Source organism: Mytilus californianus, unplaced genomic scaffold (assembly GCF_021869535.1).
Source record: "Mytilus californianus isolate M0D057914Y unplaced genomic scaffold, xbMytCali1.0.p SCAF_1, whole genome shotgun sequence".
NCBI lineage: Eukaryota > Metazoa > Mollusca > Bivalvia > Mytilida > Mytilidae > Mytilus > Mytilus californianus.
Window position 1 is genome coordinate 87597062 of NW_026262581.1, and position 27337 is coordinate 87624398.

At 32.7% G+C, this 27337-nt stretch overlaps 1 long non-coding RNA gene across 1 annotated transcript; it reads left to right on the forward strand.

Moving 5' to 3' along the window:
- Nucleotides 1–13717: 13717 nt before the first annotated feature.
- Nucleotides 13718–23132, forward strand: LOC127709354 (uncharacterized). Its single transcript, XR_007985611.1, has 2 exons — nucleotides 13718–13768; nucleotides 22363–23132. It is a non-coding gene; the product is annotated as an uncharacterized LOC127709354 (long non-coding RNA).
- The last annotated feature ends 4205 nt before the right edge of the window (nucleotides 23133–27337 follow it).

The window sequence follows — 27337 nt, forward strand, 5'->3', positions numbered from 1 at the left end:
CGTGTATTTGATTATCAATTTCGTTAATGACCGTAGTTGTTTTTCCTTTTAAATTTTAAATAAGGTACAAAATGATATCATAGATGTTTCTGCTGGGACTATTATACTAACGGGACTGGAAACTGATCGATCTGTTGAGATTTCATTGTCCCGATAGCGGATTATTGACTTTTTGTTTTGATTGAAAGCTTATCCTGTCACGTGGTTAATTAGCCTTCGATACATGTAAACAAAAGATTTCGGCGAACAAGTCAGCATATAGAATACCGTTAAATAGGCGGATTTAAAATAAAAAATATAATTCAATGCAGAAAAAATTAAAAATATATGAATTATTAAATTATTTTAACAAATTAAATACATTAACTAGAAAGAAATGTTTTTATATGGGAATGAACTAATGGCAGTAATGCCGATTTAAAACTAGTAGGACAATTAAGTTCTTCTTTATTTTTTTATTATTTTTTTTTTTCTTTTTCTCAACACTCTGATTGGTGTAAACTGGCCAGTGCCTTATATATTTGAAAAAAATCTAATACAATATACAACCGTAGTGGTTGAGAATGTTAGTTTGAGTTTGATGTGTTAAAAGAGTGCTTACATAATGCTTTAGTTAGAAGAATAAAAAGGAGAATAAACCACTTTTTTTTAATTATAATACGGAATTTATGATTTGAAAAATGAAACATTTTCTCATCTATCATCTAGCCCAATTTTTTTGACTGATTGATAAATGGCTTTTGTTCACTTTATCATCATCGTGCTATTTTGAGAATTTTTTCGATATTTTAATTCTGCAATAAAAAACATGATTATTTTCATCTTATCATTAACAAAACAATATTTTAACAAATATAATTAAAATAAATAAAATTTAAATAAATTTACTATTGTTCTTGTTATTGTTTCTTCCTAATTCCCTGTAGATCTCTGTTCTGTAGTAGTTGTGTAGTTTAGCGTGGCGAAACCCACACTGACTACTCTTTGTTTTCGTCTAGTTTCAGTTCCCTCTTTTTGGTTGGTTGGTTATTTCCAATTTGATTTTGGGCATTGTGGAGACTAAACGGGTATAAGTTTTTGAAACTTCTATAAGATTTATATTGAGGTTTAATTGCTGGCACATTGCTCTTAAATTGAAATGATATCATATTGTGTACATCACTTATTGCACAATTGAAGTCTTCTACATTTTGTTTATTGTGTTTTTTTTTGTTTAGACATAGAGAAAAATACATTAGGTTTCAAAACCTGTGAAGTCGAAAATTTATACTGTGACATATAAATGAATATTGACACCATAATTTCATAGGCAACCTTTGATTTCTTTTCTGATTATATTTAAAAACCGACCAGTATAGGTAGCTGTTTTATAATATGCTTCTCAATTGTTTCCTAATGCAGTGTTGTTTTTTTTGGGTGAGGGGGGGGGGGGGGGGGGGGGGGGGGGGGTGAGGGGTTACAATTTTTAATATCCAGCATACTTTATTCTTTCAACATGATTAAGTTATTTATGGTACCCGCAGCTAGAATAAAGTATGATAGAATAAACACTCTTGTTTGAAATCCCCCCTTTTAAATATCTGGTACACTTTGCTAGCAAGAAAACGGGAATTTTGTATAATAGTCCACTGGCAATCAGACTTTACATCTATGCAATTGAATTCTGTCATATGCAAAGAGTTATTTCGTTTTAAATAAGTAATAATCATACCTGTATGGTTTGTACGCTGGCGGTCGTCAACTTGGAAAACGTAAACAAAGTAGAGGGTGGTAAAGGATTATTTTCGTGCAACGTGTTTTGCCATTTCTATTTCACGTGCAGCCGTGAAAAAGGTTCGTTATTCACCGTGTTTCGTGAGATCGGTAAAAAGATCAACGTGCAAGAAATTTTTAATTGTTCGTTCATCGTGAAATGGCAATTTTATTTCGCGTTCTTCCGTGCAGATAGCCCCCCTTTACGCCCCTCAAAGTAGTTCTCATGTACACACTTTCGGCAGAATAGTCAAATGGCCTCAAATTGTCGTTGGATTAAAATTGAATCGTTAAAGTTCATACAACAGCTCGTTTTAAATAGGTTTTATGCATTTCATGAAAAAATGTATGCGTGCGCTGCGGATGACTACGTATTACAAGATCTTGTAATTGTGAGTACGACTGACAACAAGAGTGTTAAACGCAGGACTTCGGCAACCTTGCTTCGGAAGTTGCAACCTACAGTGAATCGCGTTCCTTTTGGTAATCGTCGAACTCATTCAGAACGGTTATCTTATTTGGAAAAGTAGTTGCACAGAATCATTTTTGGTATATCTGACTATTTCAAAAGATTTTTAAGCAATAATTTACCAATACGTAACTTTAAAATGACCACTATTTTACGTTTAATTATATAATGTGTCCTTATATCTCTTGTTTTGTTTTGCTCTATAAAATATTTTCTTCAACGGGTTTGTTCTGTGGCCCCATTTGTACTTATCGTTGTGTATTTGATTATCAATTTCGTTAATGACCGTAGTTTTTTGTTCCTTTTAAATTTAAATAAGGTACAAAATGATATCATAGATGTTTCTGCTGGGACTATTATATTAACGGGACTGGAAACTGATCGATCTGTTGAGATTTCATTGTCCCGATAGCGGATTATTGATTTTTTGTTTTGAGTGAAAGCTTATCGTGTCTCGTGGTTAATTAGCCGTCGATACATGTAAACAATAGATTTCGGCGAACAAGTCAGCATATAGAATACCGTTAAATAGGTGGATTTAAAATAAAAAATATAATTAAATGCATAAAAAATTAAAAATACATGAATTATTAAATTATTATAACAAATTAAATACATTTACTAGAAAGAAATGTTTTATATGAGGATGAACTAATGGCAGTAATGCCGATTTAAAACTAGTAGGACAATTAAGTTCTTCTTTATTTTTTTATTATTTTTTTTTCTTTTTCTCAACACTCTGATTGGTGTGAACTGGCCAGTGCCTTATATATTTGAAAAAATCTAATACAATATACAACCGTAGTGGTTGAGAATGTTAGTTTGAGTTTGTTGTGTTAAAAGAGTGCTTACATAATGCTTAGAAGAATAAAAAGGAGAATAAACCACATTTTTTATTTATAATACGGAATTTATGATTTGAAAAATGAAACATTTTCTCATCTATCATCTAGCCCAATTTTTTTGACTGATTGATAAATGGCTTTTGTTCACTTTATCATCATCGTGCTATTTTGAGAAGTTTTTCGATATTTTAATTCTGCAATAAAAAACATGATTATTTTCATCTTATCATTAGCAAAACAATATTTTAACAAATATAATTTAAATAAATAAAATTTAAATAAATTTACTATTGTTCTTGTTATTGTTTCTTCCTAATTCCCTGTAGATCTCTGTTCTGTAGTAGTTGTGTAGTTTAGCGTGGCGAAACCCACACTGACTACTCTTTGTTTTCGTCTAGTTTCAGTTCCCTCTTTTTGGTTGGTTGGTTATTTCCAATTTGATTTTGGGCATTGTGGAGACTAAACGGGTATAAAACCCTATTAGAGTTAAGCTCTAACAAAGTAGCCTCCCAATACCGTAGTCAAATTTTATTCTCTCTTGTTATTTATTTTGCCTTTATTTTTCCGATTGGTATCTTGTACCCTTTGAATTATTTATTTTGGGAATAGCCCTTTTTCTTCTTGTCTTTTTTCCTAATTATATTTTTCATAAATTTCTTTATCTTTATGATATTTCATTTGTAATTTATATAACACTAATTCATCTTCATAGTGTCTACAAACCCATACTGTATGAGTGTAACCATATATAAGAGGTAATAATTCCTTTTTAAGATCTACTAATAGAAGTGATTTTTTATTTATTTTAAAATTTGGGTCTTTCGTCTGTCCATTTTCGGTTACATATTGTCTAAATAGTTTTAATTCTTTACATTCTATAAATAAGTGTTCAAAAGTTTATTGCAATATTTGCATTTAGGTTCCATGTTTTTTAATACTCTTTCTAACTGTTTTTCTCCCGTTAGGACAGCTCTGTGTATTATTTTATATATGAATTCTCTCTGTATATCATTCTTTATGTTAACTATTGTTTTCCATATATTTGTAAATTCTATTTCTTTATTTTCTTCTTCTATCGTTATTAAATTTTTCATTTGTCCAATGATTTCATAATAAATATCTTTAAGAGTAATGTTCTCTGTTAATTTTATTTTATTTCTGTACTGTATATATAATTCTTTTAATTTTTTCGATTTTTTTCCCAATTGTTCTGTATGGATATATTTATTCTCAGCCAGCTCTGGTATTAGTTCTCTTGTTGTTATTCCTAAGAAATATGTATATAACGTTTTCCAAATTGTTTGTTTTCCTGTGATCATGTCACTTAGTTTTTGTAGCCACATGGCATTTATCTTTTCCTCAAAATCAGGCATTTGGATTCCCCCATCTAATTTCTTTTTATTCAATGTTGTTCTTTTTATTAATTCCGGGCCATAACACAAAAATTTATATAACATTAGATTTATCTTCTTTTTATTTCCTTTGTTGTTAATATTATTTTTGCCACAAACCATGCTTTACTTAACATATATGTATTTTATTATTTTTACTTTTGAATATATAACTATGTTTCTATTTTCCCATTCCTTACATATTTTTGCTATCGCTTCTACTATTGGATTCCACTTCTTTTCTATTTTATTTCCCCCAAATTTTATCCCTAGCACTTTAACATTTTCCTTAATTAAGTCCATTATCTGTTGATTTCTGATTGTTTTTTTCCTTCCTATTTCTAATATTTCTGTTTTATTTTCATTTATTTTTGACCCCGATACCTTGCCAAATCTTTTAAATTCTTTTACCAAATGATCATAATCCGAAATTTCTGTTGTAATGGTGGAGCAGTCATCTGCGTGTTGGAATAATGCGTAGTTGTCTTTCCTATTTGGCAGGTTTATTCCTTTAATGTCTTTAGAATTTCTGATACTTGAGGCCAATGGTTCTATAATAAGCGCATAGATTGTAATGGATAAAGAACATCCTTGTCTTATTGATCTTTCTATTTTAATCTCTTTTGTAAGGTGGCCATTAACTTGTATCTTACTTTTTATGTCTTTATATATGATCTCTATCCACCTTATTATGCCCGGGGGGAAATTAATTCTTTTTAGTACTTGTATAGTATAGTTGTGCTCTACTCTATGAAATGCTTTTTCCTGATCAAAGGATACAAGATATCCATTCCAATCATTTATTTCCATTAATTCTATTATTGAATCTATTCCATATATGTTTTCTGTGATTTTTTTATTTGGCCCTGCACCTGTTTGGTTTACATCAATTAATTGATTGGTTACTTTTGCCATTTTTTTTGTTAAGGTCTTTGTTATTATTTTGTAATCAAAGCACAATAAACTCATTGGTCTCCATTGTTTCAAGTCTCTAAAATTTCCTTTATTTTTATAACTAAGAGTAATAATTCCAGTTTTCATTGATTCTGTCATTTCACCTGTCAAATATATATTGTTTATGACTTCTGTCAGATCTTCTATGATATCCCAAAATTTCAAATAAAATGCTTTCCCTAAACTATCTATGCCTGGTGTTTTGTTATTTTGAAAATCTTTTGTATTTTTGTAACATTCTTCATTTGTCATAATCGGGCTTAAGTGAACCCAATCCGCCTCCTCCAATTTATTGAGTTTTACCCCTTCCAAATAGTCTGATATTTTATCATTTTCTATATTTTGACTACTATATAAATCTTTGTAAAAGTCTCTGACAGTGTTTATTATCTCTTCTTTGTTTTCACATAATATTCCATTTTTATCATAAAGTTCTCTTATTTCTTTTTTAATGCCCCTTTTCTCTTCTGCTAGTTCAAAAATTTCTATATTTTCTATATCCCCATTGAAATATTCCTCCCTTGATCTTATTATAACTCCTTTTTTCCTCTTATCATCTAAATTCTTTATTTATTTTTTTATTTTGTTTATTCTTTTATTGGAAAAACCTTTTTTGTTTTTATTTTCTTCTTCTTCTAATTGTTGTATCAACCCCATATACTTGTACTTTTCTTTTGTTGCTATTACCTTACTGTAGTGTATTGTTATAGCCTTTATAGACTGTTTTACTTTTCCCCACCATTCTAGAATATTCAATTTCAATTTCTCCTTTCCCCATGCTTTCCAAAAATTTCTTATTAGTTCTACATATTTTTCCTGTTGTAACAATGACTCATTCAGTTTCCAGAATCCTGTTCCCCATTTTATATGACCGTTTGTTATTATTAATTGAAAACCTTTATGGTCAGATCTTGCAAAGGGTATATATATTGTTTCTTTTATTTTGTTACATATATATTTGGAAATATAAATTCTGTCTATTCTTGAAGCATAGCTATTATCGGTACTTGTCCATGAGTAAACTCTTTTATTCTTATTTCTATATCTGAATGTATCTTTTATGTTTAGTTTTGCTACTATACTATTGAATATATCCATTGTCTCTCTACCAGTTTTAATTTTTCCTGTTTTTGAGTCGTTTTCTGTTGTTATAAGGTTAAAATCTCCTCCAAAAATTACTACATCTGTTTTTGCATTTTTTTAGTTCAGTGTATTTATCTAACTGCTTATAGAATTCTGTTTGTGGTCTTGTAGCATTTACTGGACTGTATATATTGAGAATATGGTATTTTTTACTTTCTATTTTAAATTCTAAATGTAATAAATTTCCTTTTAATGCCCCCGAAACTTGCTGCTCTATTATTTCTTTTACGTCCTTTGATATAAGAATACATACACCCCTTGCCCTCTTTTCTCCATCTGAACTATATATTTTAAAATTTGTCGTAGCTTCAATTTCTGTTTTGGTTGATCTATTTAACTCTCCTGTTTCTTGTAAACATATAAGATTTGCGTCTTGATAATTATTGATGACGTCTTTATATTTAATATTTATATTTTTTCTTATAGTTTGTGATATAATTTTAAGAGTGCTCATGTGCGTTAGTAGGAAAAGGTATAATATCAGTGCAGAGATACTTATCATAAATAAAATTATACAATATTAATTGTTTTGTCTTTCTTAAATTTTTAATCTATTGTCTATTGTTTTATTTATATTTTCTTTGTTATCTACTTTTTTGCTTCTGGCTTTCTTTTTTCCAATTCATTTTCGCTATCACTTGAGTTTTTTCTTTTCTCGGTTCTTTGTCTTTCCTTGTTTGCTTTTTTCTTTTCTTTTTCTGTTTGTTTTTATTGTTGTGTTGGTTTGGTTTTCACCATTTCCTTGAGCCACTGAGGCTCCAGAATTAGCATTCGACTCTTTGTTAGCTACTTTTTGTTCTTCATTTTCTGTGTTTTCTGGTTCTGACTCAGAGATATCACCTAAGATCTCTGATAAATCTTCCATAAGATTATTGTAATCTTTTTGATTTGTCCTTTTTTTGCCTTGTTGTTGTTCTTTCATTTTATCAGTCTCTGACTGTGGTTTGTCAAATTTGACTTCTAATGTTTTAGTTATAATAACATCATGGTCTTTAGAATCATTGCTACTTTTTGATGCGTCTAGTTCGTCTTGTTCCTCCTCTATTGAGGTAGCATCCATACCGCTAGTATGTGCCATTTCCATTGTTTCATTTTCTTGATAGGCTTCTACCTCAATTTCACCGGAGTTTATTATTGTGGTTTCTTGCGAAACTTGTGATTCTTGCGAGTCTTGTGTCGATAGTGACTCACTCTACTAACTCTAGCCGGATGTGTTCTGGCAGAACTCCATGCTTTGCGGGGTGGTTCCGGACAATCTGTTGATATGTGCCCGTACACCCCACAATTGAAACACTTTTTGCAATGGGGCTGACCCTCATATTTAGTGGATATTTGCTGCCCTTTGATATATATATTTTTTGGGTATATCTTCTTTTATGCTTTTAGCTACCACAGTAACCACCCCACTAGAAATGTCTGGAAAGTCTTTGAAAGTGTTGTATCTTATTTCCGAAATATCTACATACTTTTGCATTTTATTTCGTATGTATTCTGGTTTTAACTCGTATGGAATGCCAAATAAAGTTATGTCAATTGTTCTTTTTTTATTTTCCCATTTCAGAGGTTCTGCCTGTATCATATTAAATTCAATTCCCTGAACCTCGAAATGAACTCTAAATATACCTTGAAATATCTCTTTTGAATTTTCATCTCTAAAGGATGCTGATTACTTATTTGGGCCTGTGGATTGGAAGTATCCTATGAGGGCAGATACATCTAAACTAATTTCACTATTTATGAAATGTAGCATTTCTGCTGATGTAATTTTTGGTGATTCATACTCTGATTGTATTGTCAGGGTACAGGGCCTAGGAATCATTTTCCCAATGTTAATCCCTTCCTTGCCATCTGAGGCGGCTCTCGAGTATATAAGATTCATTTTTCTTTATATTGGTATTATATACACAATAATAACATATATGGATAATATGGATAATGTAGTGGGAAAAGGAAAGGAAAGTGCTGGTGCAGGTATAATGCGTATACTTATGTCAGTATCTGCTTTGTTACTTCTTCCCGCCTTTTTTTTTTCTTTGTGAACGTCAAATTGTCGTTGATCACACAAACAGTTTATATACACAAAACGAATAACATAAACACAGACGAACAAACATATATACAGTTATATTTACATTGGACAATACATTTTCTGATTCGACACTTTAATTATTAAATCCTGACATGTTTAACTATTAGTATTCGATTTGTCAAATGATAATGTTAATACGTTGTTTGACTCTGAACTGTTGATTACTTTGTGTGAAGTTCTTCTTTATTTTAACATAATCATCGAAGTTCTTTTGAAAGATAACTACTTTTTTTTATTGTTAAAAAATAATAACAAGTAGTCAATTAGTTCTGTTGAAAAAAACAAATATGGTCGAAATGCCGGCGCTTTACTTGACCGCTAAGAAAACAACGTGTGGAAGGTTGATAGATCATAATTAATCCTAATAAAAACAATAAGTGTGCATTTAAAATCAATATCGGCAATTTCAGTTCATAATTGATCCCTATAACAACAGTTACCCGGGTCTCATAAAATATTTCAATAGTCACATTGTTTCTAAATTTCGTGTTTACACCTAAATTTCTCAAAAATAAATCTAGCTTGGCTTCTCTTTGATCAGAAATACTTTTTAAAAACATTGTCATTTGTTTCTTCTGTTCATTATTGTTTCAAAATGTGTAGTAAAACAGACTTTTTGCATTGGGATGGGGATATCAATCTCGATTTTTTATTTGATTGTGATTACACTGATGTTGATGATGGCGATTGTTCCGACGACGATGTGCCGTCAACACCATCAAAGATGGCTAAAACTGCAATTGCTGACTCAAAGCCAGTTTATTCCTGCCCTACGTGTGCAAAACAACTTAAGACTGTCACCGGTTTCCGTGGGCATATTAGAGATTAGTATAATAGTCCCAGGTTTCTGTGAGGAAATTTTCTTGGTAAGAAACTATACCTTTATTTTAAGAAACTGTACAAAATTTGCAAATTTGCGGCATGTTAATGTTTATCGTTGACACTTTAGGATCAAGAGTCTAGACTCTAGAGTCGAGTCTTTCAAATAAGGGATCATCTCTAAAGTTCTTATTTTATTATTCTTTACTCTGCACATCAATAGCTCTTCTAACATTGATTCCAATAAATGTATAAAAAACATTGAGAATGAAGGTCTCTCCACCTTTTCTATTATGATTATTGGTTGGTTAATTGTTTGATAAAATGTTTGCAATATCAAGTGGCAAATTATTTATATAGATTGGTTGGAAGGTATACCCTACTATATCAGTCACATTCAGGACCGATAACTCAGTCGATAAATATTGGCGGGTATAATGTTGAAATGTATGCGATTACATATTTTCGTACACAAGTTAAAATTCAATATCGATTTTTTTTAATGCCTGGATTTTGCTTAAAATATTGAATTAAAAAAAAAAAATAAAATGACAAAAATCATATGCAATGAAGTCTCGTTTAATTTTTTTTATGAAATAAAAAAACTATTCAATATAAAATTTGAATTAGAGTATTTCTTCAAAACCATTATCGTGAAACATTAATATTTGATTAATTTTTTATAAGCAAAAATCAACTTATCGAAGAATTTTTCATAATATTCATATTTTTTTAAAGTTTTTTTATGATATATATGTCTTCGGTTGTGTACACGGGGAAGAGAAAATATTTATTTGTACATTTCAGAAAACGTTTGTATATCACAAAATCGAAACTCTGGAAATACATGTGTACACAGGATGTTAATGTCACCTGGTGGCTTTTGGTTTGACACGATTCCTTTACATTACAAGACAATTTGTTGTTATGTAACATTATAACTTAAATCCGAGTTCACCTTTTCGTCAAGGGACATAAACTTTAAAAGGTACAGAGCATTTATCTATTGTTGGGCATTATTTTTTTTCTCTAGAGACGAAATCATTTTTTTCTGAAAAGAATATATATATTTTTCTAAATAAAGATGAATTATACAGAAAAAAGGGAAAAAATCTGAAAAAAAAGTGAAAAATAGTTACCAGTCCTATTCTAACATCGGACTCGGACTTCTTTTAAACTGAGTTTTACTGTGCGTATTGCTATTTGTTTCTTTATTCTACATTTGCTAGAGGTATAGGGGGAGGGTTGAGATCTCACAAAACAAGTTTAACCCCGTCGCATTTTTGCGCCTGTCCAAAGTCAGGAGCCTCTGGCCTTTGTTAGTCTTGTATGTTTTTTAATTTATTAATAAGTTCATTTACATGTTTTGGAGTTTAGTGTGACGTCCATTTTCACTGAACTAGTACACAATTTTATTTAGGGGCCAGCTGAGGACCACCTCCGGGTGCGGGATTTTCTCGCTGCGTTGAAGACCCATTGGTTGACTTCGGCTGTTGTCTGCTCTTTGGTCGGGTTGTTGTCTCTTTGACATATTCCCCATTTCCATTCTCAATTTTATTATTATAAATTTCAGTGTTAACTATTTTCTGGGAACAGTATATCTTTCAAAATATATGTTCCTGCTATTTTTTTCACATCATACTTGAAATAATTTATTTTTTATCAAAAAAAATTTAAATCAAGAAAGAAAATAGCAGAAACAGCCCAGATTCTGCATGAAAAATACACGATGATTAAAGATACACGCGACACTTCCAAACACATCCGCCATTTTCCGAAAAATCACTTTTTTAAATCGATGTGGGACGTAATTTGCCCTAAAATTAAACTGTTTTAAGTTTAGAATATTTCGCCAGATATATGTTTTAATATTCTCAATCGAGTTGCAAAGTATTACTTTTATTTACGGAATTTGTGAATTTGATGAATAAGTAAACATGGGATCGCTAGATTTACCATGGCGTCAACGGTGAAATGACGAGAAAAAGTACGATTTTTACGAATCTCCAGGGACGTAATTTTATAAAGAATTTAACTGTCAGAACCAACATTTTTAGGTAGAATTATGTTCGAATACCAAGGATATAGTTGCAAAAGTTAGAAAACGGGTCAGATTAATGAGAAAATTGAATTTCATGATGATGGAAGTGTTTAACGACCTTTACTGGCTTTACAGCCCTCGCACGGTCGGCTCCGTGCCCGAAGGCGTTTGGTGAGCATTTAAATGTTTTTGTTGTTGTCAAGCTGGAACAAGGCGGCCATTTTGGTTTTGCTGGATTGATTTGGTTTTTTACTATTGTTGTTTGGTTGCATTCTTCTTCATTCACAACGGCTGCTTTCAGGGCCAGATTGGTCAACTTAGCAGCCCGCTAACCACGATGATGAAGTACTGGTCGATGGGTCTCGGACATAGTAATAACGATGACAGGAAGCTTTATCAGGACCAAAGTCGAAAGTAGAAGGTGGAATGGCGGTCCATTATCCAACACCTACAATACAGACCCTCGGACGTCAGTCGGCATACTTTGTCCCCCATTATGGGTGTTACGGACCATATGCTAAGGGTATTTACGCAAAACAATAAGTTTATGAACGTACTGTACAACGTTGGATTAATGGTTTCTGTCATCGAGAGTAGCAAGTCGTTGATCCATCTATCAGTAAACCAACATCGTAGATAGCGGGTAAAGAGGAGCTGACCCAGCACGTCCTTTCAGTTGTAATGACTGAGACGTGACTGTGATGGACTGATTGATTGAACTTCATGATGATGATGGAAGTTTTTAACGACCTTGACTGGCTATACAGCATTCGCACGGTCGGTTCTATTGAACTTCATTGAGGCACCTATGCAATTTATATGGGACAAAATGACACAAAATGGCGGCTCGCTACGTCACCAAAGTCACGTGATGTCTTACTCAGTTGGATATGAGTCATTTTATTAATATCGATGCGTATTGGCTTGGTTCGTTTGCTGATTGAATGATTATTGATTAATATTGTTATAACGTTAAGAGATGCATATTTCATATTAATTAATTTATAGTCAATGTGACGTCCAGTGACAAATATGTAACGCATATTCTCCGCTCACAGAATATTTAATGCCCACCCTTCTTTTTCCTCGAACTCGATCCTCAATTGTTCGTATACATAGGGCTGGCTTTCTAGAAGATAAAAAGGAAGGTTCTTGATCCCCTTTAATTACACGTGTTCAGGTCAGTTCAACATGTGTATGTATATTTAAATCATGGTATTTATAGGAACATGCAAGGATTTAATATAACTCTTCTTTCCCCTGCAAACACATCCTTGCATTTTCTTTTATAAATTTCAACGGAAACATGTAGGATATGCATCCTCACACAAAAAATATATAACCTTGCATCTTCCATTATAAACATCATTTAAGAATTGTGTAGTGTTTCTCCAGTAATTTACTAAAGCGTCAAATGTCCTATAAAAATAACAAAAAGCAAATAAAAAAATAGAGGCCCTGATCGAAGGATCGTTATGGTATATATTACCCGTCACATAACAACATGCAATATTTTACCGTTAAAGACCCTTCAGTAGCAGATCAAACGGGAAGCGTAGTACCGTAGAGAGCGTTGGATTGGAAAGTGTATGCATCTTTTAGCATAAAATAGTCCAAACATTTGTTTTAGTCCATTTTCTGGAATAACGTTCCCTCTTCAAAATTCCTGGATCCGCGCCTGCCCTGTTTTAAATGATCCATTACAAAAGATATTAAAAGTAGGCAAAAAATTACATTTTATCTTTGTCTTTATTCGATAGCTATGTTTATCTTTCAAATTTCATAAATTAAGAGATATTAAAACTTTTGATAACACTCCTTTTTCTTGCCAGAGAATGTCGCAGAATGTGAGACTGTAGGATGCTTATCCGATGCGGCTACGGTAAAGCTTCATGTTTCGGAAGGGTAAAAGAGCTGGATATCCCATATGTACAGATGCCTTGTAGTCTGATGTTTCCGTCTAGCATATGGCCATTGTCCTTTTTCACAAGATTTGTTTCATTTTTTTGAGAGTATCACGACAACGTTTTGGCCAGACATATAATATATCTCTGATATGGAATTTAGAACACTGCAAGGTATGGAAGTCCGTCAAACAAGGTTCACGGTTCAACTTCAACCTCACCTGACCGTGAACTTATTTCTTGGTTCAGTGATTAACGTGAAGCTTTCGCGATTAGTTCCGTTTCTCAAATACTATAAGTAATTGTTCAGTTATATTCAGTGTATGGAATGATTGTAAGGTGATCATGTCCATATGACAGGGTTAGTCTATTCTCGATCTCATTTTCATATACATGATTCATTGTCCATCGTTTTAAGTTTTCGTGATTATGTCCTTTTCTCAGACACTATACGTAATTGTTCACATTTATTCGGTGTATAGAATTATTGTATGGTGTTTATGTCTGTTTGTCTGACAGTACTAGTGTTCATTTGTACACTATTTGGTGCATTGGTCAACGTTAAGTTTCCATGATTAAGTCTTGTTCTTTTTCAGATACTGTAAGTAGTAAGCAAGCATTATTCGGTATATAGAATTACCGTAAGTCTAAGGTGCACACGTCTGTCGGACAGGATTCATCTGACCTCTTTCATGGTTAATCGATCCAGGTTTATTTGAGTTTCGTGATTGCTCATATACTTTTTACTATATTCAGTATTATATAGAACGATTGTACAGTGTACGTGTCCGTCGGACAAGGGAGGTTGACCTCATTTTCATTTAAATTTGCATACTTCATTTTTGATCAAGGCCGATTGTTGTTTTCTGCTATTTTAATTCTAACGAATGGCGAAAATTGAATAACTATGAACACCATGCAAGTATATAAACGTAAACAATGTATCTGTGTAGGTTACCATTAGAGCACAGTTTTAACTGAAGATGAAGTCGAGAGTATCACGGTTAGCTGAAACAGTTTATTTCATTAGATAGGGAAAAGATATTTCCAAATTAACAGTTTTCCGTGTCAGTCTAATCATGACGATCTAGGTCTGACGAATAAACTTTTTTTTTTAATATTGTGACTTTTATTTTGCGTTCAGTCTAGCTTCAGAACGGATGGCGATCATCTTTATATCACGAGCTTGTTCCCTGTCAATAGGTTGTATTTTATGTCTCTTGTCACACTTCGTTTCATATAAATTATATTGTTTTAATTCAACAGTAAACACAGACACAGTACCAAAACGACTCGAGAGAGTCCATTGTTACACCAGTATTCAAACAGAGAGCAAAACTATAGGCCAATCTCCCTAACCTGTAATCTTAGTAAACCATTAGAACATATAATTGTATCATCTATAAAGAAACATCTAGATAATTATAATATACTATATCCACTGCAACATGGTTTCAGATAAAAAGTGGGCTGTGAAAAACAACTACTAACATTCACTCAACAAATACTAGATATACGGCAAATGGTATACAAACTGACGCAGTTGTTATCGACTCTTCCAAAGCATTCGATAAAGACTTAAAAATTAAACGCATGTGAATAAAAAAATAAAACATCAGACTGGATAGAGGCATGGCTATCTTACAGATTTCAAAAAGAGGTAGTTGGCCGTCACACATCAAATAGTTGTGCTGTATTGTCAGGCGTCTCACAAGGCTCTGCCGTTCTTGGCCCATGTATTTTCCTAGTTTACATAAATGACATCCTAGACAACCTCAAAAGTAATGTTCGCCTCTTTGCAGATGACACCATTGTGTATCTAACAGTGTCATCTCTTAAATTACTGACTGTCAACAAAGCAAGAAAGCAAAAACATATCATTTTTAATTTTCACTACATGATCACATATTAAAATCAACAGACAAAGCAAAATACCATAGTGATACCATACAAAAGATCCTTCATGGAGCTCGCATATAAATGACATCACGAATAAAGCAAATGCATCCCTAAGATTTATTAAAAGAAATGTAAACACCAACAGCATAAAAACTAAAAAACTTACTTACAAAACATATTTCAGACCAAAAGTAGAATATTGTAGTGTTGTCTAGGATCCCTGACAGAAACAACAAATAAAGAAAATCGAAATGATTCAGAGAAGAGCTGCCACGTATACATTAAATAAATACAGCTACCGAAGTAGTGTAAAAGCCATGCTTGGACATCTAAGCTGGCCAACACTACAACAAAGAAGAAATCTTGCATCAGTCACCATGCTCTACATTTGATTTTTCTTCTTTTAGCTGCTCTTACTTGACCGAGTACCAGAATGTCCTACCAAATTAATTCAAATCAAATATTTTATCATTCCAATCATGGTCCAACAGGGTTTGGCTTTTCTCATTGACAAAGGCCGAACGTTGACCTGCATGTATAATTGCTTTATCTTCGTCGGGAGATGCACGTTTGAGCTAATTGGTGTAACATTGTAAAAATATGTAACGTTTGGGCAAATGGCAAGTCGACTTTTGGGCTCAATATTTAGCCCAAATGTCATGCGCCCTCTTCGTCATATGAACTTTTGTGGAAAGTTGTCTCGTTGGCAATCATACCACAGCTCCTTATTTCTATATTATAACAAGAACAAACATGAAATAACATACATTATGCGTTTATTACAAACTAAAATTAGTTCCAACAAATAGTTATAAATAAATGCCAAGCGTCAATGAAAGTTAATCTTTCTTCATCAAAAACCTTCCGGTTCTACGCGCCCGGTGACCAGAAATATCAAATTTTTTGATTATCAAAGTAAACTGTTTTGTTCATATAATAATCGAAAAATAGGACAACTTAGTGACAAAGCATTAGCTACGAGATATAAAAAAAAACTATTAAAATATGATTTTGTTTTGTTCAATCATTAATGAAAGTGAAATAGTGAAATAATAATTCGCTTTTAGCAGCCAGTATGGTTCAATTTTTCAAAATAAGCTGAGAAACATTGCTGATGAATTATTCACTTGCAAGTGAATAATTCGACCTCATTGAATCCGTATTCATGTGACCTTCTATTTAACCCCTTAGCTAGGGATGGGTTACGCATTAACTAGGCGTGTTCAGCTATTAAAAGGAAAAGAATGTCAACATTGAAAGTGAAACAAGGGTAAACTGTTTTGTTGACTGATTCAATCCACAAAAAATCCTTCCTATACAGGTAAAACCATGATTAAAATATTTGTTTAACCTATAGTATGAAATCTACAGACCTAGACAAATCCAATTGCACGTGTTCGCAATCGATTTATATCTATATTTATGTTTATTTCGAGTTATATGACAGTCAGCAGTCTTCGGAGGTCAACTCGATGGTTAATTAGATGGCGTCTAGACTAAAATACACACGAAATGCGGATACATATTATCGATACCATGCATTGTTAATTGTTCATTTTAGACTTTTTGTAAGTTTGATTTCGTTTTAGTAGGTTATAAATCAAATAAGAGGATTTGAGTCAAATCGGTTAACATGCATTTGACAGCTAATGCCCCTTTAATGTTTAAATCGGGACTCCTCATACAGGCGATCTCTTCAAAAACATTTGTTTTTTAATTTGTCAGTTACTAGGCCTGTTCAATTTCTGCTTCCTTCTGTCTGTCAGGCAATTTTTTAATAATGCCCCCTTCGCTGTATATATGTTGGTGAATTTTCTAAAAGTAATAGATATGATATTAAGGCTAATTTTTCTAGCAAATATTGGTTTAAGTAAATATTTGACCGTTAGATTAAACTGGTTCTATATACTTAAAATAAATTGAGTTAAAAACCGCGACGGTTTTCTGAATATGAAGGCCATAACCAAATGCATGGTTTGATTGGTCTTCAAATCGTTTCAGTTTCTGATATAAATTAGATAAGAATAAAGGTAAACATTTTGAAGAATAATTTTCAAACTCGTACAAAAACAATTCAATAAAAGAGAGACGAAAGATACCAAAGGGACACTCAAACTCACAAGTCACAATAAATTTCACTATTTCACACAACGAATTCGTCTTAACCCCTTCGACCCCAATCCCGCCTGTAGTCGTTATTGCAAATGCCACTCTTCATAGCCCATATGACCCCCCATCCAAAGGGCCATATGAGCTATTGTCATCACTTGGCGTCCGTTGTCTGCGTCCGTCATCGTCGTAAACTTTTTTTAAAGATCTTCTCCTCTGAAACTGCTGAACAAATTTCAACCAAACTTGGGGTGAATGATCCTTATGGTATCTAGTATAAAGTATTTTTTTTGTATCCCTGACAGTCAACAACCGCCATGGCTAAAAATAGAACATACTATTAGGGTTAAAATGCAGTTTTTTGCTAATATCCCCAAAACTTAAGCAGTTAGAGCAAAACTGACATGGGGTAAAATGATCAGCAGGTCAAGACCTAGTATTTGATAGAAAATTTTAATATCTTGAAAAATATTTTAGATCAAGAATTTTTCAACAGCAAAATTGTTCAGCAAAGTAAGACCTACCAATAAGTATAAGGACCAAATTCTTCAATTGGTCCCTTATAGGAGTTGTTGTCCTTGAAAGACTTTTGTTTAGTTTTTCAGAAACTAGTTATAGATAGACAGAAACTTTAAATGGCAAAAGGGTTCATCAAAGTAAGACCTACATATAAGTCAACATGACAAAAATTATCAATTGAACCTTCATAGGAGGTATTACACTTGAAAGGCAATTTTTTTTTTTCATTTTTTAAAATCTTTGTGCAGAAGCTATGAAAGAGGGAGATAAAATTTAAACAGCCAAAAATTTTCAGACTTCAGATAAGTCAACAAGACCGAAATCGTCAATTGATCCCCCATAGGAGTTATTGACCTTAAAAGATGACTTTACCATTTTTTGTTTGTTTTTTTGCAGAGACGATGATAGATAGAGAGAAACTTTAAACTACAAAAATTGTCAACAAAGAAAGCATACAAATAAGTCACGTCACCGAAATCACCGATTGATCCCTTATCTGAGGAGTTATTACCATTGAAAGAAGATCTTTACCTTTCTTTTAAAAAGTTTTTGCATGAACTATACTTTTTATTATCTAAGATAAATAATGATTTAAGACATGCCTTTTTAACGATTTAAAAACCCAATACAAATATTTTTCTGATGATAAAATGAAATATATTCTAAATCCAACTACTTGTCAGCAAGTGAAATATTTAGGCTCCATTATTAAACAGTCTATTGAACTGAGGACAGGGGACACTTGAGGTCATTTTTGTGTTATTTGTTTAATATTTTTTTTTTTTTTATTTTGATGTAAATGTAAATGTCATCAATTATATTGTTGTTTATACATGTAATTGTTATGCCTTTAACCCTTTTATGGGTGCATGTAATTTGTGCTTAATAAAGTTATTATAATAAATAGAGAGAATCTTTAAGATGCAATCATTATGAGAAAAGTAATGCCTACAAACTAGTCAAATAACCACAATTGTCAATTAACCCTTATGTTAAAGAGTTATTGCCCTTAAAAGATGATTTGTTTTACCAATGTTTAAAGTTCATTGCAGAGACTATAATAGATAGAGAGAAACTTGAAATGGCATATTTAAACACGCATTTATATACATTAAACAGCAAAATAATCATTGATACAAGATCTGAACAAAACATTCCAGGTGAGCCATTCAGATTCTTAGGAGCCTCTTGTGTAGAACTGTCCCAGCTGAACAGTGTTGACAGCAAGGAGTTCAATCTTGCACTTCAGTTTCCATAAACTCTTTCCAGATATGTTGGTATGAAAAATATGACAACCTTAATACCCTTCTTGGAGTTTAAAATCTTGGAAATCTGTAAAAAGTAGCTAAATCAGGTGGGGTTGGAAGTCATTTAATGGCCACTGCGTTAATGGGTTATGCCTTTGGTATCAACTATTATCCATAATTGATGCATAGGTAGTTCAGGAACACAAGGAGGTATTAAATGAACAAAACATCTGTACAAACTAGGTCACTGGTTGTCAAAAATCTGTAAAAACGGACATTTTGCAGACCTGGACTCCCATTAATAAGTCCCCAGCAAAACAATCAACATTTACTTCCAGTCAGCATGGATGGGTTGCTGTACCTTGCTGACACAGTTTGATCAATGCTCACCTCTCAAGGTCGTATTAAAATAGAAAAATAAACTGAAATAAAAATATTCTGTTCTGTTCTGTTCAATTCTATTTTCTCTTCCCTTCCCTTTCCTTCCCTTCCACCCTTCCCCACCCCACCCCACCCACTCCACTCCACTCCACTCCACTCCACTCTTCTCCACTCTACTCCACCTCCCACTCCACCTCCCACTCCACTCCACTCCACTCCACTCCACTCCGTTCCGTTCCGTTCCGTTCCATTCCGTTCCATTCTACCTTAAGGCAAAAATAATAATAATTTGTTGGTTAAAATAATTAATTATTGATCAATCCTTTTTAAAAATATTCCTTTTAATTTTGAAATCAAGACGAAGTAGGTTTAGATTTACGCATGGTTTACATGCACTAACAAAACAAAAAACCCAAACTCTGTGGGCTAATTCAGAATGAAGGTATTTGTTTGTATACATGTTTTTATAGATACATGTGTATATAGAGACATATTAATATATAGGTATTTAAAAAAAAAAGGGTTGCATTTATGATTATGCCAAATGAGTTACAGTTCTAAAAGCTAAATGAACCTGAAACTTTTTTTCAAAATTTTGAGGTTTGTAAGATTGCTCACAAAATTAAGAATTTATTTTTATGCACTTCGAATTGAAATTTGCAAATACAGAAATTTGTAAGGAAGAAAGATATTTTTGATTTTTTTTAATGATAGATGTCATTTATTTCTGTGGAGCAATCTTGCGTTATATTGATATATGAAATAATGCTAATTTCTAATTTGATCCTTTTAAATGCAAAATCTTAATGGCTGCTCCCTGTAATCAATTTCATTTATTTATTTATATATATATTTATTTTCACATTGGACTATATTTTATGTTAGGGCTTATTTTAACTAACATCGGACAAACCTTTCTGTAATAGTTATACACCGAGGGATAGGTGTGTCTGGATAAGAAACCCCGACGGCCGGAGGCCGGAGGGGTTTCTTATCCAGACACGCCGTATCCCGAGGTGTATAACTAACTTACACCCAGTTCTAAACTCTATATTTGTTAACATTGATTACTAAATGAAAAAGAATGGATAGCATATTTTTTGACAAAATCGAACCATAAATTATAAGAAAAATACTATTTTTTTTTACATGAAACCCCACTAGTAACCTTTCTCTGGCTATGTTCTTTCAAACTTTGACAAGTGAGTAGGTTTTACAAATGTCAAAGTTGCTGTTTTGCATATTCCCGTTAAATCCTGGTGCTAATATGGATCAGAAGTTCAAGGTTGACCGTTTCGTGCATTCTTATCACAAAAAAAAAAAATACATCATGCTCCTTGTATGCAGTTGGTAATATAGAGGGGTATAAGACGGACGACATTTTGAGTCAAGCGTTGGATTTGGTAGAAGAGACTAAAGATAAAGGCAATATTATAACCCAAAGTACTTACCTGTATCAGTTTAATGAAGGTAATCATAAATGTATTTTTTATGTTACGGTTTTTTTTTTTAAAAGCCTCCCCCCCCTTTCTCGAGAATAAACAAACATTCATATTCGGACACACTGAGGGATCATAGGTGTGTCTGGATTAGAAACCCGACGACCGGGATCCAAGGAGGGTGGGGGTCTGGGAGTTAGAATCCCTGTTTTTTTTTAAGATCAATGCTTTAGAATAGAGACATATGACTAAGATCAAAAATTTTACCTTCAAGCAAAGGAGTATTTAGGGAGCAACCATTTTAATTTCAAAGGGTTTTTTTGGGGGGGGGGGGGGGGGGGTATGGTTTTTTGTCGGAGTCAGAAATTTTTTTTCTCGCAAATCGCGAACAATTTTATTTAGTTTTGCAACGCTATCAATCAAATTATTTTTCCCTTGAAGGATTTTTTGTATTAAAAATAGATGCTTAATATTTTTTCGCTATTTAAATTTCCAAAAATGTGTTTTTAGTATCTTGAAACAACTTGTAGTGAACACTATTAGTAATTTCTTATGTTCATGCTTTTTAAAAAATAATCAATTTCTATTGTAATGGATAACAATGGACTTTGTTTTCGGGATGTAGAAGCAGGGGTTTCCAGAAACCCCGCTCGTCACACCCTGTGGTCAAAATCCATTGTTATTCGTAACAATAGATCTATTCAATTTACACTTGTTTCAGAAATAGAAACTATGAAGTATAACAATAGAACTGGGGTGTAACACTTGATTAAGCACCTATTGACATTCCACAGATGAGTACTAATCAGTAGACACATTGTAATTGAAAGGGGTCTCGGTGACCAAGTGATCTAAGTAGTTATTTCTACTACTGTAATCACTAGCCAGTCAACACTGAGGTTGTGAGTTTGAACACCGCGGGTGGACTCGACTCCAAACTTAATTGACTAGAATTGTCAGTTTTCCTATTGAAGGTCGGTGGTTTTCTCCGGGCGCTCCGGCTTCCTCAATCTATAAAAACTGACCGCCACGAAATAGCCCAAAATTGGCGCTTAAAAGTGGCGTTAAAACACCAACAATCAATCAATCAATCAATCATGGTAATTGAATAGAGTACACGCTTGTGCTGAGTTAGAGATGGTTGAAATAGCAGTTGGGGATCATAATTTTTCAGTTGAGGACATGGATATCCGAAGGCTAATTATAACAAGACATTTATTCTTACTTATATGGTACATTGAGGTTTATTTTGCTGTCGAGAGGATATTTCTTGCTCGCGGCCCACAATGTCTAAGCAATTTCTATATTATGCAAATGTAAAGATTACGTAAGTAATGTTTGGTTTTATATTTATTTTGTAGGGTTTTAAGGCCCGGTTTTGGTGTGCATATAGAGCGTTGTAAATACCGTCGACTGGTCGGTGATAAATGGTGTCGGTGATAATTTGGTAACAACTTGATGTTTGCTGATATAAATTACAACGCCTGTAGTCGGTGCAATTATCCGTGTACAAATATGCAAAAGGTCCGTTATAAATATATATATCAAAGAATTAGAGCAGTCCGTGCAGTGTTATGAAGTTTGAAGTCGTTATTGCTCACTGAAGTTATCGTTGAAGTATTATATATAATCTAGTGTTCTCCTCACCAATCATTAGTTAGAATTTGTGAAAATTAGATAAATTCGTTCGTTTTGTGATGAATTGAAATCCAAGGAGAACAACCGGATTTGATATTTCTACAATATCTGCAACTTTCAACATTACCGGGAGGTGTGCAGAATTAATGATGTGAAGACTGTGAAATCATTCAGTTGACATTGTTCGTTTTTGCTTCGCATCACGGTGTGGAGCTATTAGTTTCAGTCGATATACACGCCACCTTGAAATAATTACTTATCACATAAAGATTCTGATTGGTTGCTTTATGATTCGGCTGAGATACAGCAACAGCTATTGGCTTAATGAGATAAAGAATTACAGACTTTTCTCGTCCCAGGATAAGACATTAAATGCCGGAAAATTAACTATGTGTATTTCAGTTCCGATCATTATTAATTCATGTTCGTTTTATTATGCAAATATTGCACACTGAAATTCAATATTGAAATATTAAATTTTTTTAACACCTGTTTATTTGCTTTGTTAATCTGTAATATTCACGATTTGTTTAGCTAAACAATGTTCCTATACAATGTTTACAAAAATGCATTATCTGTATTTTATAATTTCTGCCAATCTGGGCACACCTCCAGAGAGGCACACCTCGAGAGTTGTGTTTTGTAAATGTTTTAAATTTCAACAAGTAAGTCGAATTTTTTTTTAAAAACATGGGTGTATAACGTACATCACTGAACAGCCAGTTTAAAATTTTAGAAAAGTTCATCTTAATATATATACAAAAAATTGATATTCCAAGTCTAAGACATCCATTTTATATCAATCAATATCTAAAAATACCACATTTCCAATACTAAATCAACAACCACATGCACACGTATTACCTTAAATTAGAATAGAGCGAAGCAGTCCACAGCTTTTTAAAAAGGTCAAACTTGTATAACATTATATTTAGTTCCGTTTTGTATGTGTTTATTTAGTTACATTTGTGTTTATTCATTTTATTAGTTCATTTATGATGATTTTACTTTATTTTTGTTATTTTTTATTAAATACATATTTAATATAGTTTTATATAACATTGCATGGCCACTTGACAATCCACAGAACTTACTTCGTTAAAGTCCCTAAACAGCTGTCTTATTTCATTTTTTTTTTAGTTCTAACAGTTTTGATACACTTTTATCTCCTTCGTTAAAAAATTCATTCTAGTTAACCCTAATATATTCATGGTATTGAAACAGTGCCATTTGCTCTTTTCTATTCGAATACTCTTTGGATCTAACAGCTCATATGCAAAGTCTACTGATGAGTCCCTTGCATATGATCACAATCCACACAGTGTAAACGGGACTAAAATATCCAGGCGTAATAGACACTCAATTTATTCATTTCATTTTTGGTATCATTACCAAAATATTTTTTTCTGATATTCTGAATTATTAAATTATTGCTATTTATATTTTGCATTGAATTCAAACCTAAAAAGATTCGATCAAATTTTTATTTTTACTTATAACCTTTAAATATCAGTTTGGCTTTAGGAGTCTAGGGATGATGAAATACCAATGCAAAGCCTATAGCTAAGAATGATTGAAATAGTGCAAATGGTCAAACAGGCACTAAATTTATTCATTGCATTCCCAATATCATAATCGACGTTTTTGACCGGGTCCGCGAAATTGAAAACTGGCTTATATTATGGCGATGTTGAGTCGGGAAAAGTGGGTACCTATTTGTGTAATCAACTCCTATAATTTTTAACCTAGATCCCTGAAATTTCACAGGACGGTTGCACATATGTTGAAGTTGTGCAAGGTCTGTTATGCAATGGTTTCAAACAACAGAAAGTAACATTCCATCGGTAAGGATATTTGGCAGAAATCTAACGAGCAACTTCTCTTTTTTATAGAACATTAACATGGACAAAGTAAGTATTATTCCTATTTACTTTGATATTGCGCCTGCTTGATAACATAAAATAATAAGTAAGTCGGTAACTTTTTTCAACAGAACGAGGTTATTTTGTTTTACCTTCCCTGGTTTGATGAAATAACGACATACATGTATTTTTATTTACAAGCAACAGATCGATACCTCTGCTGGTGGATTGCTAGTCACTGATGATTTAATCAGCTTAGTAATCAGATCATCGGTACTGACATGATTTAAAACATACTTTTCTATAATTCCCCATTAATAAATTAATAGATTATTAATAAACTAAGGTTTTAACCTTCCCAGGCAAAGTTTACCTTAGATGCATTTGTTTCTTTAAAGGTCCCGTTTGGTCACATAGCTCCTAACATATCTTATTATTAACTTTAACAGTATTAACTTTTGTTTTATACTTTTTAATGACAAAACAGTGAACTCAAAACGCACCTCAATGTAAAAAGTGTATCCGACTTATTATTCTACGATTAGATTATTACCAATTTCAGTATTTTCACAAAACTGTTTTCGCAGGCGAAACAGAAATGACATTAAAAAATAAAATAAAAGTATATCTAGTTTCCGAAATTGTCATATTAGTGTGTACGATTATACACGGAAAACCATAAAATTGTCCGTTAATAGATTTTAAAATTATAAGAAACTAAGGTTTCAACTCCCTCAGGCAAAGTTGACCTGAGATGGATTTGACTATTTTTTAGGTACTTTTTGTTTATACAGCTCTTCAACTGTTTCGGTTCTTATATATCCTTGGCTTTCAAATATTCGACTTTGAGCGTTCCTGATGAAGTTAAGTCCAGAAAAGCGCATTGGACGCATGGATTTTATAACGTGTTATTTTCATTATTTTAGAGCACTGGGTGATACCTCTGCTGGTGGACTAACAGTCCCCGAGGGTATCACCGGCTTAGTAGTCAGTACTTTGATATACTGACGTGATTTATGACAAAACTTTAAAATTGTCCGTTAATAAATTTTGAAATTATAAGAAACTAACGTGTCAACTTCCTGAGGCAAAGTTGACCTCAGATGGATTTGACTGTTTTTTTTAGGTCCTTTTTGGTCAACTAGCTCTGCAGCTGTTTCGGTTCTTATACATCCTTGGCTTTCATATATTAAGTTTTTAGCGTTCCTGATGAAGGTAAGTCCAGAGAAGCGTTTCGGACGCATGGAATTTATAAGGTGTTTTCATTTTTTAAAGGAAAAGAAAGAAAATCAAAAGAATTTTGGTATGGAATAAAGAAGAAAAAAGAATATATCTCGAGACGGGTACAGAATATTTGATGAACATTATCTTATAAAAATATTAAGAAATGTACTGCTATTGAATTATTGTATTTCTCTTCTCTAAATCGCCGATACCTTTTCCGAATGCAGTACCCTTAACATAGATACCTTTCGTTAGAACTTCGACACTGCTCAGCGCAAGTGCGAGGGAAAGTTCGTCATTAAAAGAATGAAAACGAACGTGCACTGGAAGGTAAATAGTTTTAATTGATTCTGAAATAAATAATAAACCAAAGCATTTAACAAATGTATCGGCAAAGTTTAATTAACAAATGGAAACGCATAGAAAAAATATAAAAAACTAACATCGCTCTATCAACTCACTTACTTTTCACGTGCTCCATGATTCTGTGTTGACTGTTTATCAAGGTCACGATCCAATAAGCTTCGGCAACAAACCGAAGATTAATTAGCATGTAATCAACACTCACTGTAAGAAATATTTTATGTCGTTTATACATTATTGGTTTATTGGTAATAAATGTAAAGAAAAGTGCTTAAAGGACTTAGTTGAGTATATATGCATGTTTTGGTTCAATAATTTCCTTAACATTACAATTACAAGACACTCGTTTCATGTGACTTTAACTTGTTTATTTTGATTGTACCCTTTATTCGCTTCCATAGAAACCAATTTCCGGTATCGATGATACACAGTGACCACCATACATTTTGTAAAAAATATTTCCGTACTCCATGTATACCTTACAACAAAATTATTTTTATTTACCTGTGTACGTTATTTTATTTGGCGGCATTTTGTCCAAGGTTATGCTGGTCTTTCTGATATTGTTTTACATCTAACCCCCTTGTTTTATTAATTTTGTATTTACATTGTGTCATAGATCAAATTTATTCGTTCAGTGTATGTTCACTTGTTTTTTTTTAATGTCTTTTGATTGAGTTAAGCCATTGCAATTGATATTTTGTAGTGTGTCTTTTTATGTTGTGATGTAACACTATTGTTTCAGGTTAGGGTGAAGGTTGGCACCTATTAAAACGTTTAAACCTGCTGCATTTGTTTGCACCTGTCCTAAGTCAGGAACCTGATGTTCAGTGGTTGTCGTCTGTTGATGTGGTTCATAAGTGTTTCTCGTTTCTCGTTTTTTGTATAGATTAGACCGTTGGTTTTCCTGTTTGAATGGTTTTACAATAGTCATTTTTGGGGCCCTTTATAGCTTGCTGTTCGGTGTGAGCCAAGGCTCCGTGTTGAAGGCCGTACTTTGACCTATAATGGTTTATTTTTACAAATTGTGACTTGGATGGAGAGTTGTCTCATTGGCACTCATACCACAGCTTCTTATATCTATTAGAATATGATTTGGAATTATGCACACAACTCTTCTATTCTTTCCATCAGTGATTTCTATCACTTTCATTGTCGGAAGTACCTCAGAAGAAATACACAATTTCGTGAGCTGAAAATACTTTTTATTGAAATAATATTCTACGTACACATCGTTGTGTTCTGTTTT